The 12,015-nt window shown below is 43.1% G+C and overlaps 1 non-coding gene across 1 annotated transcript; it reads left to right on the top strand.

The window, feature by feature from the left end:
• Positions 1–11,511: 11,511 nt before the first annotated feature.
• On the top strand, positions 11,512–11,613 carry LOC113598954 (U6 spliceosomal RNA). The gene has a single exon (XR_003419720.1). It is a non-coding gene; the product is annotated as a U6 spliceosomal RNA (small nuclear RNA).
• The last annotated feature ends 402 nt before the right edge of the window (positions 11,614–12,015 follow it).

The raw sequence follows: 12,015 nt of genomic DNA, 5'->3' as shown, positions 1-12,015 counted from the left end.
ATCTCACGGTTTCATGGGTTCGAGCCCCGCACACTGCCAGTGCAGAGCCTGCTTGGGATTCTGTCTCCGTCTCGCTCTGCCCCTCCCTCCCTCCCTCCCTCGCTCGCTCTCTCAAAATAAATAAATAAACTTAAAAAATTATTAAAACGGCTTAGTTGCCATGACTTGGAAGAGCCAAAAGACTTAAGCCACAATTTAGGCTATTTATTCCCAACTGAATGAGAAATAAGGCCTGCCAGAGGTAACAATTTTAGCTGCGATATCACTGACCCAAAACTAGACTCTACCCACAAGAGCTGTAAGAGAAGGCAGCGGCTTTCCACTTGCAGGGGTGACCGGGCGTGTGTCTACATCTCTTTAAAGCCGTTAGAGGGGCGCCTGGGTGGCTCAGTCGGTTGAGCGTCCCACGTCAGCTCAGCTCATGATCTACAGTTTGTTGGGTTCAAGCCCACGTCAGGCCCTGTGCTGACAGCTCGGAGCCTGGAGCCTACTTCAGATTCTGTGTGTCTTCCCCTCTCTCTCTGTTCCTCCCCCAGTCGTTCTCTGTCTCTCTGTCTCTCTCTCAAAAATACATAAACATTAAAAAAAATTTTTTTTAATAAAATAAAGCCGTTAGAGCATTGAGAAACTGGGTAGCAGGCCCAGCATTCTTCCCTCTTCTCCCAGGCTTACAATCGGCGTGGACTCTGCCGCGAGGCTATTTCTGTCCCCTCTGGCCCTGGTGATGATGAGACAGAGGTCTGTGCTTTCAGGAAGTGGCCTGGAGGTGTTGAGACAGTGGCTCCTAAGTGTGTGGACACACACCCTCCCCAGGGAGGGGTGCACAAACGTGTAGCTAGCTGTGCCACTGTTTCGGTGGTCCCTGGAGCCCTGGGTCAGCCACCTCCCCTCTATCTAAGGCATCTGTGAGCACCAAGAACTATCTTGCTTTGCATGTTTTCTCAGTGAGCTGACACGGCGCCTAGGTAGTTGCAGCAGGGGTACCGACAGGCGAGGGCTCAGCCAGATACCCCTCCGCGCCCCCCCCCCCCCCGCTCCCGCCCCCGCCCCCGCCCAGGCCCCTGCCACTCTCCACCAGCAGCAGTGGGAGTTCTGTTCCTCTGTCTCCTCGCCAGCACTTGGGAGGGCGAGACATTGTGCTTTTTGCCAGTCTGATGTGTGAGAAATGGTATGTATCACTTCCCATGGTTGTTTTGACTTTCGTTTCCCCAATTACTAGGGAACTTGGGGATCTCTTCATGTTTACTGGCCACGCGAGTTTGCTTTTTTCCCTCCACTGCCCGGTGTCCTCTCGTGTGGCCTTTTTCTTACTGATTGCCATTAACCTTCACCTGTTCTTCCTGTTAACCTTTCATCTTTTGTGTATGACATAATTGCTGCTAGTCTAGCACGTGTCTTTGAGCTTCGTTTATGACGTGTTGGGGCCTGAAAATGTTTTGATTTGGGGGTGGTCAAAATTATGGGCTTTTCCTTCATCATTTGCGCTCTCTGAATCTTGTTTAAGAAATCCTTCCCTATGCTAAGAGAAAAAAGGAAAAGAAAAGGGAAAAGAAAGGAAAAGAAAAAAAAGAAAGAAAGAAATCCTTCCTTACCCTGAAACTGTAAATAGATTTTCCTATATCTTCTCTAAAGTTGTAGCATTTTGCTTTTTCTAATCAGGTCTTGAATCGTGATCTGGAATTTGTTCTGATATCTAAGCTTATATCATAGTTTGGTGTCATAAACTCAGAGTCAGACTGCCCTGTCACTTATCTGCTGTATAAATAAACGTGAACACATTATTTAATCTCTCTGTGCCTCAGTTTCTTCCTATGTAAAATGGGGATAATTATCATATCTATCTCACAGAACATTATGAGAATTAAATTAGTCCATGCATGAAAAATGCTTAGAACAGCGCTTGGCAGGTATTAATTGCTGACAGATGGCTGTTATTATTTTGAGCACAAACTCCAATAAAAATGTGATTACTAGAAGTTATTATGGCAAAGTCTAGCACCCGGGAAACACTGAGCTACCATCAGAGAGCTACAGAGACCAGGGAAACAACCTCCCGGTCCCCAATAGGAATGAGTGCACCCACAATACACACAGAAGCAAGTGGACAAGAAGTTGTCATTGTCATTCTGGCTTAGCCAATAATCTAATTTAAAACAACTGTGTATTTAAAACAATTTTAATTTAGGGCACCTGGGTGGCTCAGTCGGTTAAGTGTCCCACTTCGGCTCAGGTCACGATCTCAAGGTTCATGAGGTTGAGCCCCATATCAGGCTCTGTGCTGACAGCATGGAGCCCGCTTTGGATCCTCTGTCCCCCTAGCTCTCTGCCCCTCTCCGGCTTTTTCTTTCTTTCTTTCTCTCTCTCTCAAAAAACAAAAGCAAAAACAAAAAAAAATAATTTTAGTTAAGGTGTGCCTCAGTGGCTCAGTTGGTTAAACATCTGACTCTTGATTTCTGCTCAGGTCATGATCTCACGGTCAAAGGATCAAGCCCCACGTCAGGCTCTGCGCTGGGCTTGGAGCCTGCTTGGGATTCTCTCTCTCCCTCTCTCTCTCTCTCTCTCTGCCCCTCCCCCACTTGCACGCGTGTGCTCTCTCTAAATAAATAAATAAGACAATTCGAGTTTATTAAATTATCTCTATGAATCACTCCTCTGAGTTCCACTTGAGATGTTATCTTAACTACAGGGATCGAGGCAATTAAAACTCTTAAGTACATTCCAATTTCGTTTCATACCATGCACTGGGCTGAGAATATAAAGCACCAGCTGAATGAATGAACTTTCTGCCCCGGAGTGAATGGATGACTGTAAACAAAGAGTTACAGGCACATGTCAATGTCAGCGTAGAACAGGGTTTCTCCATCTTGGCACTACTGACTTTGGGGCTGGCAGATTCTTTGTCGTGGGGACTGTCCTGTGCACGGTCGGGTCGGGTGGATGGTCAGCAGCTTCTCTGGCCTCTACTCACTAGACAGCAGCAGCACGCCCCATCACATCGTGACAACTAAAAACATTCCCAGACATTGTCAAGTATCCCCCTGGGGGCAAAATCACCCCAGACTGAGAACCACGGGACTACAGTTTCCATCAAAGAGGGAATCCCCACTCTGAGTGAGGAGGTGGAGGAGGCTTTATATAGGAAACAATGGCTCAGCTGACTTTAAAGGACAAGCTGGGGCGTCTGGCTGGTTCAGTCAGTAGAGCATGCACCTCTCAGTCTTGGGGTTGTGAGTTCAAGCCCCACGTTGGGTGTAGAGATTACTTAAAAATAAAATCTTTAAGGGGGGGGAATAAAAAATAAAAAAAAATCTTTAAAATAATAATAAGTAAAGGACAGGCTGGAGTTTCCAGGAGAAGTCTGGATTCTCTGGGACATTCCAGGTGGAGGAAAAATCTAGGCCTATGCTCAGAGGCACAAGGAAACTTGACAAGATCCATCTGTTTGGCACTTAGCCTCAGGGTGAAATAACTTAGCTCAGGAAAAATTTTAAAAACTTTTTTAAGAAGCATTTTCATTGTAAAAAAAAAAAAAGTAACTGAATCATTAATTAATATGTTCTCACACAGGCTGTTTTGTTATTTTGTTGTTTTGCTTTGAGCAAAATGATTTTCATTTCTGGGTCATCGTGAAGCTACCGGCTCAGGAAAACCAACAGTCTCAGAGCGCTCAAGGTTGAAATACAAGCGCCATCATCAAGGGCCTAGCCTTCCAAAGGTTGTCTAAGCTCTGAGGGATCTCAGACCTTCTTATCAACCAACGGTAAGAAGAGTACTGATCTGCCAGGGCACTCTCAGACTTCCTTTATTCTTTCTCCAACCTTGGCTGCTGAACTCATTGCCCTGTCGTTGAGTGCCTGGTTTGCTAACCCAGGGCTCAGGTGCTTCTGTGTTTGGTCCTGGAGACATTAGACAGCGAGATTGTCTCTATATAACCCAAATGCATTGGCATGCTGGGAAATCTCCCTGAAGTCGCTGCAGCCCACAGCTCCCATGGGTGTGCGTTGACTATGGGGCGCCCAGCCTTTCTGACGTCTTTGGTTCTCTCACAAGAGCCCTGAGGGAGATGTGAGATGGTCTACTCCTCTCTCCATTGCCAGAAAGAGAGACTATGAACCAAAAGGTGAGGTTTATGAGAACCAGGTGGAGGAACATAGGCTGAGGACAAAGAATGAGTGATGAGACATATGGTAAATTGAGGCACCTTCTCCTGGGCTAATGCTCACAGATTGTTTAAGTGGTCACATTCGAACACTTGCAATTCTCTGCGTCTGGAAATTCAGGCCCTAAGGCTCAGCTTGGTTTTGTCTCAACAGCATCGTTGCTGGTCTCTGGCCACGCTTTTCTTGAACTTTGCAAACACCTCACCCCTCACAGAGGGTTGAATGGTGCTCCCCAAAAGCTAAGCTCAAGTCCTGACCTCCAATATCTGTGAATGTGACTTTATTTGAAACAGGGCCTTCACAGATGTAGCCGAGGTGAGTTGTTATACCGGGTTAGGGTGGGCCCCAAATCCAAAGTCTTTATAAGAGAAAGGAGAGGGCGAGTTGGATGAGACACAGAGGAGCCACGGGGAAGGCCGGATGTAGAGAGGCAGAGACTGGAGTGACGCAGCTGTGAGCCAGGGAACACCAGCAGAAGCTAGGAGGAGGCAAGGAAGGCTCCCTAGAGCCTTCAGAGGGAGCGTGGCCCTACCAACACCGTGGTTTTGGACTTCTGGCCTCCAGAACTTTGAGAACACACTTCTGTTGTTTTAAGCCGCCCAGTTGCTGGTAATGACAGCTCTAGGAAACGGATATGCTCCTCAGTCCCCAAACCGCCTTCCTTCAGAGCTCTTGGCTGTGGCAACCATTTACTCAGCTAAGCACACGTCTCCATAATGGGAAGATGGGCAGGGGAGCCACAGGGCGAATCCTTGTGCCCGGGGGTTGGCTGGCTGGCCGAAGTCCACCTGTCCTCCCCGGTACAGCATCTCCTGTGCCTGCACACCTAGGGCAGACCCGAGGCTCTACCGTGAGGCCCTTCACGTTATTTCCCATAAGCATATGCCAGGGGGAAGGGCCACAGATGTGTACCTTTGGGTTGTTCTCAGAGAATGAGTAGTAGATAATTATCAACAGAATAATGAAACGACACTTATGATAAAGTTAAAAATAATTCCTGCCATATGCTGAGACTGCAGAATTCGTGAGACTGGTTTCCCACTCGATGTGAGGCACTCTCCTGCTCACCAGATGTGCCAAGATGAATCAGACAAGGTGCCCGAGCTCAGGACGGCTCCGCGCATGCCACCAACACAGCACGAGGTGAGCCCCCGTCAGCCGGGCGGTCTCCATGCCGACCCTGCACCATACCAAAGTTTTACTTAAGCCCGTTCGGCCCTGACCGTCCTAAGGATATCGGAGTTACTTCCCATAATGCCAAATGAGTGGCTACGTAGCAAGGATGGTGTGACTTAAAAAAAAATGTTTATAGTTGGGATGCCATTCCACATTCTAGTGCCACACCAAGCGGATATCAGATGCAGGTTCTGGCTTATACCTCGCCTCCTCTGGGAGCCCACTCTGATGTGGCTCTGGATGAGGGACTATGTGTTCAACAGATGTTGAATCGTAGGAATCTGGTGCCAACCCATGTGGAAGATCCTATCCAGAGCTCCTAGGGTGACTTTCCTCCAAGACCCCAGTGCCACTGCCTTTCTCAGAAATCAGGTCTAATTTTCCACCGCCTGGCAAATCAAAGCCTAGCTTCTCGGTTTTACATTCAGTGCCCTCCCTTTCCTGGTTCCTCCTCCCTTTCCACACTCGCTCGGTACCCTTCAGGGCCCGTCTGCTTCAGTCACACCATCACGTTGCTGTCCCCTCCTGGCTTGCCTCTGCTCTCAAGTTTTCTGCCTCGGAATCCCAAGCTCTCTCCAACAGACCAAACTGCCTTTGGAGGAAACAGAACAAAACTTTTCTCTTTTTCAGGAGCCAGAGGTCATCGTGGTCTTGTTCCCAGTTTGCAACAAAGCACAACTTGTCTCACTTTCCTTTTCATACAAGCTCTCTCATATAAAATAGTCCCGTGTGTGTCTCGATCTTCCTAGTGTCCTTGGAAAATAAATAATAGTGATACACACTTTTAACTGCACACAAAACGCCTCTGAAAAACCCTGCCCATCTGCCCATTTGATGCACAGTGCATAGGAGAGGAGGCAAACACAAAATTAAACCTAGTGAGCAGTCCCGTGTGGGTAAGATAAGTAAGAATGAAGACAGTTCCATTAGCAAGAATAACTGAGATAACTTGCTTTAAAAAAAAAAAAAAGACAATTTTGAAAATTAAGGGGATCTCCATAATCTATCACTTAACAACAGGAAGCACAAGCTTCTCTAAAATTTCCCAGCAAAACAATTTCATAGCAACAGCCACTGAAAGGTAAGACTTCTGTGATTTCGATTTTACTTATCTATTATTCATTCTTTGTGACTCAATCTAGATGGGTAAGAAATGTCAAACTCGAGATTAGAAATTTTTTATGATGAGTGGAAAACCTAGATATGAAATCTCTCTTTCAGTGACTAAAAAACAACCAATTTATTGAAAGGCACTTGTGAAAGTTTAAGCCTATTTCAAGTTTCTTTCTTTTGCTGTACCCACTGAAGGTGTCTTTACTCTTAACCTTTAATGGTTCTCATCAATTTGAAAATTCAGTAGGTAAGACAGATCAGCCTGAAACTCGACAGCAAAGTCATAATGAGTGAGCAATTTTAGCCTCAAAATAACTTTTTTTCTTCCCGTTAATAAAAAACAACCTGACTACTATACATCTTGCTCAATTTTTTTCCTCTGGTTTTGGCAAAAGCGGGTAGGACATCTAACGGGAGCCTGGTTTTGAGTTCACCTAAGACCTAGAGAAGCAAAACAGAAGAAACAGGAAACACAGTCACTTTACCCTAGATGTTAGTAGTAGTAACATAGGACCACGACTGCCCTGCATTTAGTCAAGGATACGCGATGGCCACTGTCAGGAGAGATCACCACTATTAAAACCACTTTCTGACTAACAGAACTCTTTGTTTCGGTGCACACATCTCTGTTAGAACTACAGTTTTTCACACCTGAAATATCAGCTTTTACAAGTAAGGACAGTTTTTCCTTGAAATGCCAGGTTCAGAAATTCAAACTGAACCTACTGAATTCAAGTTTTAGGTTCTAGGTTATTTCTTCTTATGATCCCTCTCATATTCAACCATTATTTTTCTCTTGGTCATTCATTCTTTCAGACGTTGTAGAATCTTCTGTATGGAAAACATTTAGTTTTCTATATTCAGGGTGATAGTTTCTTCTGTGAGGGCGTTACAATTTTTTCTGTTGATGGCTAAGAATTATGAACAATAGTGGAGAGACATCCACTCTTAGCAGCTTGGTAAACTGATACTCTGAATTATGACCACCTATACCATCCCCCCCCCCATCAGCCTTCTGTAAAACATCCATATGCCAGATAAATTGTAGCAGTCATACTCTAAATACACTGATAAGATTGGAAGAGGGATTTCCTCAAGACCTAAAAATGTATTAACAAGATGGTAAGCAAACCACCAGCCTTCATGTAGAGCTTGGGGAGTAAAGGCCTCAGGCCACAGGGATGAGGGGTGCCAACAAGGACCAGGCTTTGGGCCCTAAGAGAGTTGGGAACCTGAGTCTAAGATCTTCACCTAAAGCCAAGGACTAGAAAGGCCCCCCCACGGGAGAAAATCTAGGCTAGAAAAGAATATCTGCAGGCATATTCCCAGCTCTGTAATGATGGGAGATAGGAATCAAGCTTAATATAGACTGTTTCCCCCAGTATCTTGTTCTACAAATATTATGGTCTACACTATGCATGCACTTGGAAACTGTAAGCGCAGAATTCAAAGTGGCTCCAAGTGATGCGACTTGCCTGAAAGGCAAATATAAATTCTCTTTGGAGAAAAGTATTCTCGATTCAGGTACCTTAGGAGTCCCAAATTATGTATTCCCAATTAAAAAAAAATAATAATTGGAAACATACAAGGAAAAAAGCCACTATGCCCAAGAGGTAGCAGGAAAAAAACATGAAGATTCAAATTCTTAAGAAATTAAAATATTGGAATTGTCAAAAACACATTATAAAGTAACCATGTTGGGGCGCCTGGGTGACTCAGTCACTTAAGCGTCTGACTCTGGCTCAGGTCATGGTCTCACGGTTCATGGGTTTGAGCCCCGCATCGGGCTCTGTGCTTACAGCTCAGAGCCCAAAGCCTGCTTCAGTTCCTGTGTCTCTCCCTCTCTGTCTCTCTCTCTCTCTGTCTCTGTCTCTCTCTCTCTCAAAAACAAATAACATTTTAAAAAAATTAAACTAACCATGCAAATAAAACAGAGTGGAAATAAATGATCAAAGAAATAAAGGGAATAAAAAATAACCATGTGAACTTGAAAAAGAAGCAAACAGAGCTTGTAAAAATGAATCACTGAAATTAAAAATTCAGTGGATGGAAAAAAATTCAGTGGATGGGTTAAATAGCAGATTTGGCCTATACGAAGAAACAATGGGTGCCCTGGAATACATGTCTGAAGAAATTATTCAGAACGTACCATACGGAAAATATAAAAGTTAAGATACAAAGAACAGAATAAGGAGGTCTAAAAAAAAACTGACTGAGGTGGCAAAAGAATAGAATGAACAGGGGAGAGGCAATAGAAAATGGCAGAGAAGTTTCCAGAATAGTGAAAAATATCTGAAGCCATCAGACATAATATACAAGACAAGGCATAATAACCGTGAGACGAATGATATACTAAGAAAGCTACATACATCTGTACCTAGATATATCATAGTGAAACTCTATCACACCAAAGAAAAAACAAAACTCTTAAAACCAGCCAGAGAACTTCCAAGAACTACTGCCGGAGCAAGTGGATGTCCCTAAGAAAAAAACCCCAAAACTCAACCTCCATATTGCTTCTGACTCAAAATTAACTCAAAATGGATCACAGACTTAAATGTAAGACTCTGAAACTTTTAGGAAAAAAATAGGAGGAAAACCTCAGGATCTTGGGCTAGAAAAAGAATCTTACTCTTGACGCCAAAAGCATAGTCCATGAAAGAAAAAATTGATGCACTAAACTTAAATAAAATTAAAATCTTTTGCTCTGCAAAGACCCTGTAACAGGATGAAGAGACAAGCACATAAGCTACACACTGGGAGATTATTTGCAAACAATATATCCAAAAAGAACTAATATCTAGAATATATGAAGGACTCTCGGGGAACCTGGGTGGTTCAGTTGGTTAAGTTACCAACTCTTGGATTTCAGCTGTCATGATCTCAGGGTTGTGAGATCAAGCCTCATGTCAGACTCTGCAATGAGCATGGAGCCTGCTTAAGATTCTCTCTCTCCCTCTCCCTCTGCCCTTCCTCCCCTGCTCATGTTCTTGTTCTCTGTCTCTCTTTACATATATATAAAGAACTCTCAAAACTCAAAAGTAAAAAAAAAAAAAAAAAAAGGGAAATCCAATTAGAAATAGGCAAAGAACATGAAGAGATATTTCACCAGGATATGAAGATAGAAAAACGAGTACATGAAAAGATATCCAACATCATTAGCAATCAGGGTAACAGAATTAAACCCACAATCAGATATCACTATCAGAAGGCCAAAATTGGGGCACCTGGGTCGTTCAGTTGGTTGAGCATCCGGCTCTTTTTTTTTTTTAATTTTTTTTTAACGTTTATTTGTTTTGGAGACAGAGACAGAGCATGAACAGGGGAGGGTCAGAGAGAGGGGGAGACACAGAATCCGAAAGAGGCTCTAGGCTCTGAGCTAGTCAGCACAGAGCCCGACGCGGGGCTCGAACTCACGGACCACGAGATCATGACCTGAGCCGAAGTCAGCCGCTTAACCGACTGAGCCACCCAGGCGCCCCGAGCATCTGGCTCTTGATTTGGGCTCAGGTCCTGATCTCAGGGTCGTGGGATCGAGCACCGTGTCAAGCACCATGCTGAGTGTGAAGCCTGCTTGAGATTCTTTTCTGTTTCCCTCTGCCCCTTGTCCACTCATGTACTCGCACGTGCTCACTCTCTCTCTAAAATAAAAAAAAATTTTTTTTAAATAAAATAATCTGACTACACGTTGTTTCAAAGACACACTAAAACATAAGGTGTAAGATAAAACCAAAAGGATAATAAAAACTCTACCATATATTACGAACAACTTCAAGTCAATAAATTGAAAACTTCAAAGAAAATAACAAATTCCTAGAAAAATGTAGTAACAAAAATAAGCACTTGCAAGAAACCGAAAGGCTAGTAATTCCATAATCATTGAAATCTCAATCAGTAGTGAAGGACTTTTTCCACAAAGGAAATACAAAGTTCAGATAACATCATAGGCAAGCTCTACCCAATTTTCAAGGAATGGATAATTTCAATCTTTTTCATCTCTTTGAAGAGAATAAGAAAAGAGAGAGAGAACACTCACTAATTTATTCCATAAGCTGGACGTCAAAGTCAGACAAGAGCAATACAAAAAAAGAAAATTAGAGGCCAACTTCATCACTATACTAGAAATTTTATTTTTTTTAAGTTTTCATTTATTTATTTTGAGAGAGAGACAGAAAGAGAGAGCAGGAGGGTAGAGAGAGGGGGAGAGAGAGAGAATCCCAAGCAGGCTCCACACTGTTAGCGTGAGCCCACTGCTGGGCTTGAACTCATGAAGCATGAGATCATGACCTGAACCAAAATCAAGAGACTGACACTCAACTGACTGAGCCTCCTGGGCCCCCCTGTACTAGAAATTTTAGCCAACAAACACTAAAAGAACATCACTACTACAAATAAGTATACAGTAGGGGTGCCTGGGGGGCTCAGTCGGTTGGGCGGCCGACTTCAGCTCAGGTCATGATCTCGAGGTCTGTGGGTTGGAGCCCCACGTAGGGCTCTGTGCTGGTAGCTGAGCCTGGAGCCTGCTTCTGATTCTTTGTCTCCCTCTCTCTCTGCCCCTCCCCTGCTTGCTCTCTCTCTCTCTCTCTCAAATAATAAACATTAAAAAAAATTTTTTTAAATAAAAGTATACAGTAAAACCTTGGTTTGCAAGCACAATTCATTCTGGAAACATGCTTATAATCCCAAGCACTTGTTTATCAAAGAGAATTCAAGAACCATTGGTTCAGTTGTGATCACGTGACATTAGGCATCACATACTGCTGGTATTGCAAGAAATCGCTCGTTTATCAAGTTAGAATTAAAAATGTTTGCTCGTCTTGCAGAACACTCGCTGAACAAGTTACTTGCAATCCAAGGTTTTCCGGTATACATATTTTTAAAAATAATTTTAAAAATAGGAATGAGGAAAGAAAATACAATGTATTTGCAGGTAACATTATTGTCTACATTAAAGACCAAAAACAAAACAAAACAAAACAAAAAAACCCTGGAGATAAGTTTTAAATATAAGGCTTTAGTAAAATGACTGCATAGAAGGGCAGTAATCTAAAACATAACTTGTGTGCTCACTTCAGAAGCACATATACTGGAATTAGAACTATAAAGAGATTAGCACGTCCCCTGCACAAGGGTGACATGAAAATGAGCAGTATTCCATATTTTCTTTTTTGTACTGTTTCTGTAAGTCTAAAATTATATCAAAATTAAAAGTTGAAAGGTACGTGTGACCTCTTAGGTCAGGAAACAAATTTATAAAAGAATAGAGTCTTACAAAATATATGGAAACTAGGAGTAAATCTAACAAAAGGAGTGCAAAAGCTTTGTAAGGAAAATTCTAAGAGGTTCAAGAACTAATTGGAGAGATAAGCTATTTTATGAATAGGAAAATTCAATATTATGATTGTTGTTTTTTTTCCACAAAAGTTTCCATTGTTTGAACGCAAATGCAATTAAAATCCTGAAAGAATTCTTTGGGAAACCAGGCAAATTGATTCCAAAATTGCACAAAACAAAGGGCAGAGGCATTTTTAATAAAACAGGTCGGGGGGGGGGGGTTTGCTTAAAT

The sequence above is a fragment of the Acinonyx jubatus genome, chromosome B2 (assembly GCF_027475565.1).
Source record: "Acinonyx jubatus isolate Ajub_Pintada_27869175 chromosome B2, VMU_Ajub_asm_v1.0, whole genome shotgun sequence".
NCBI lineage: Eukaryota > Metazoa > Chordata > Mammalia > Carnivora > Felidae > Acinonyx > Acinonyx jubatus.
Note: the sequence above shows the minus strand (reverse complement) of the source record. Positions and strands in the feature narration are given on the sequence as shown.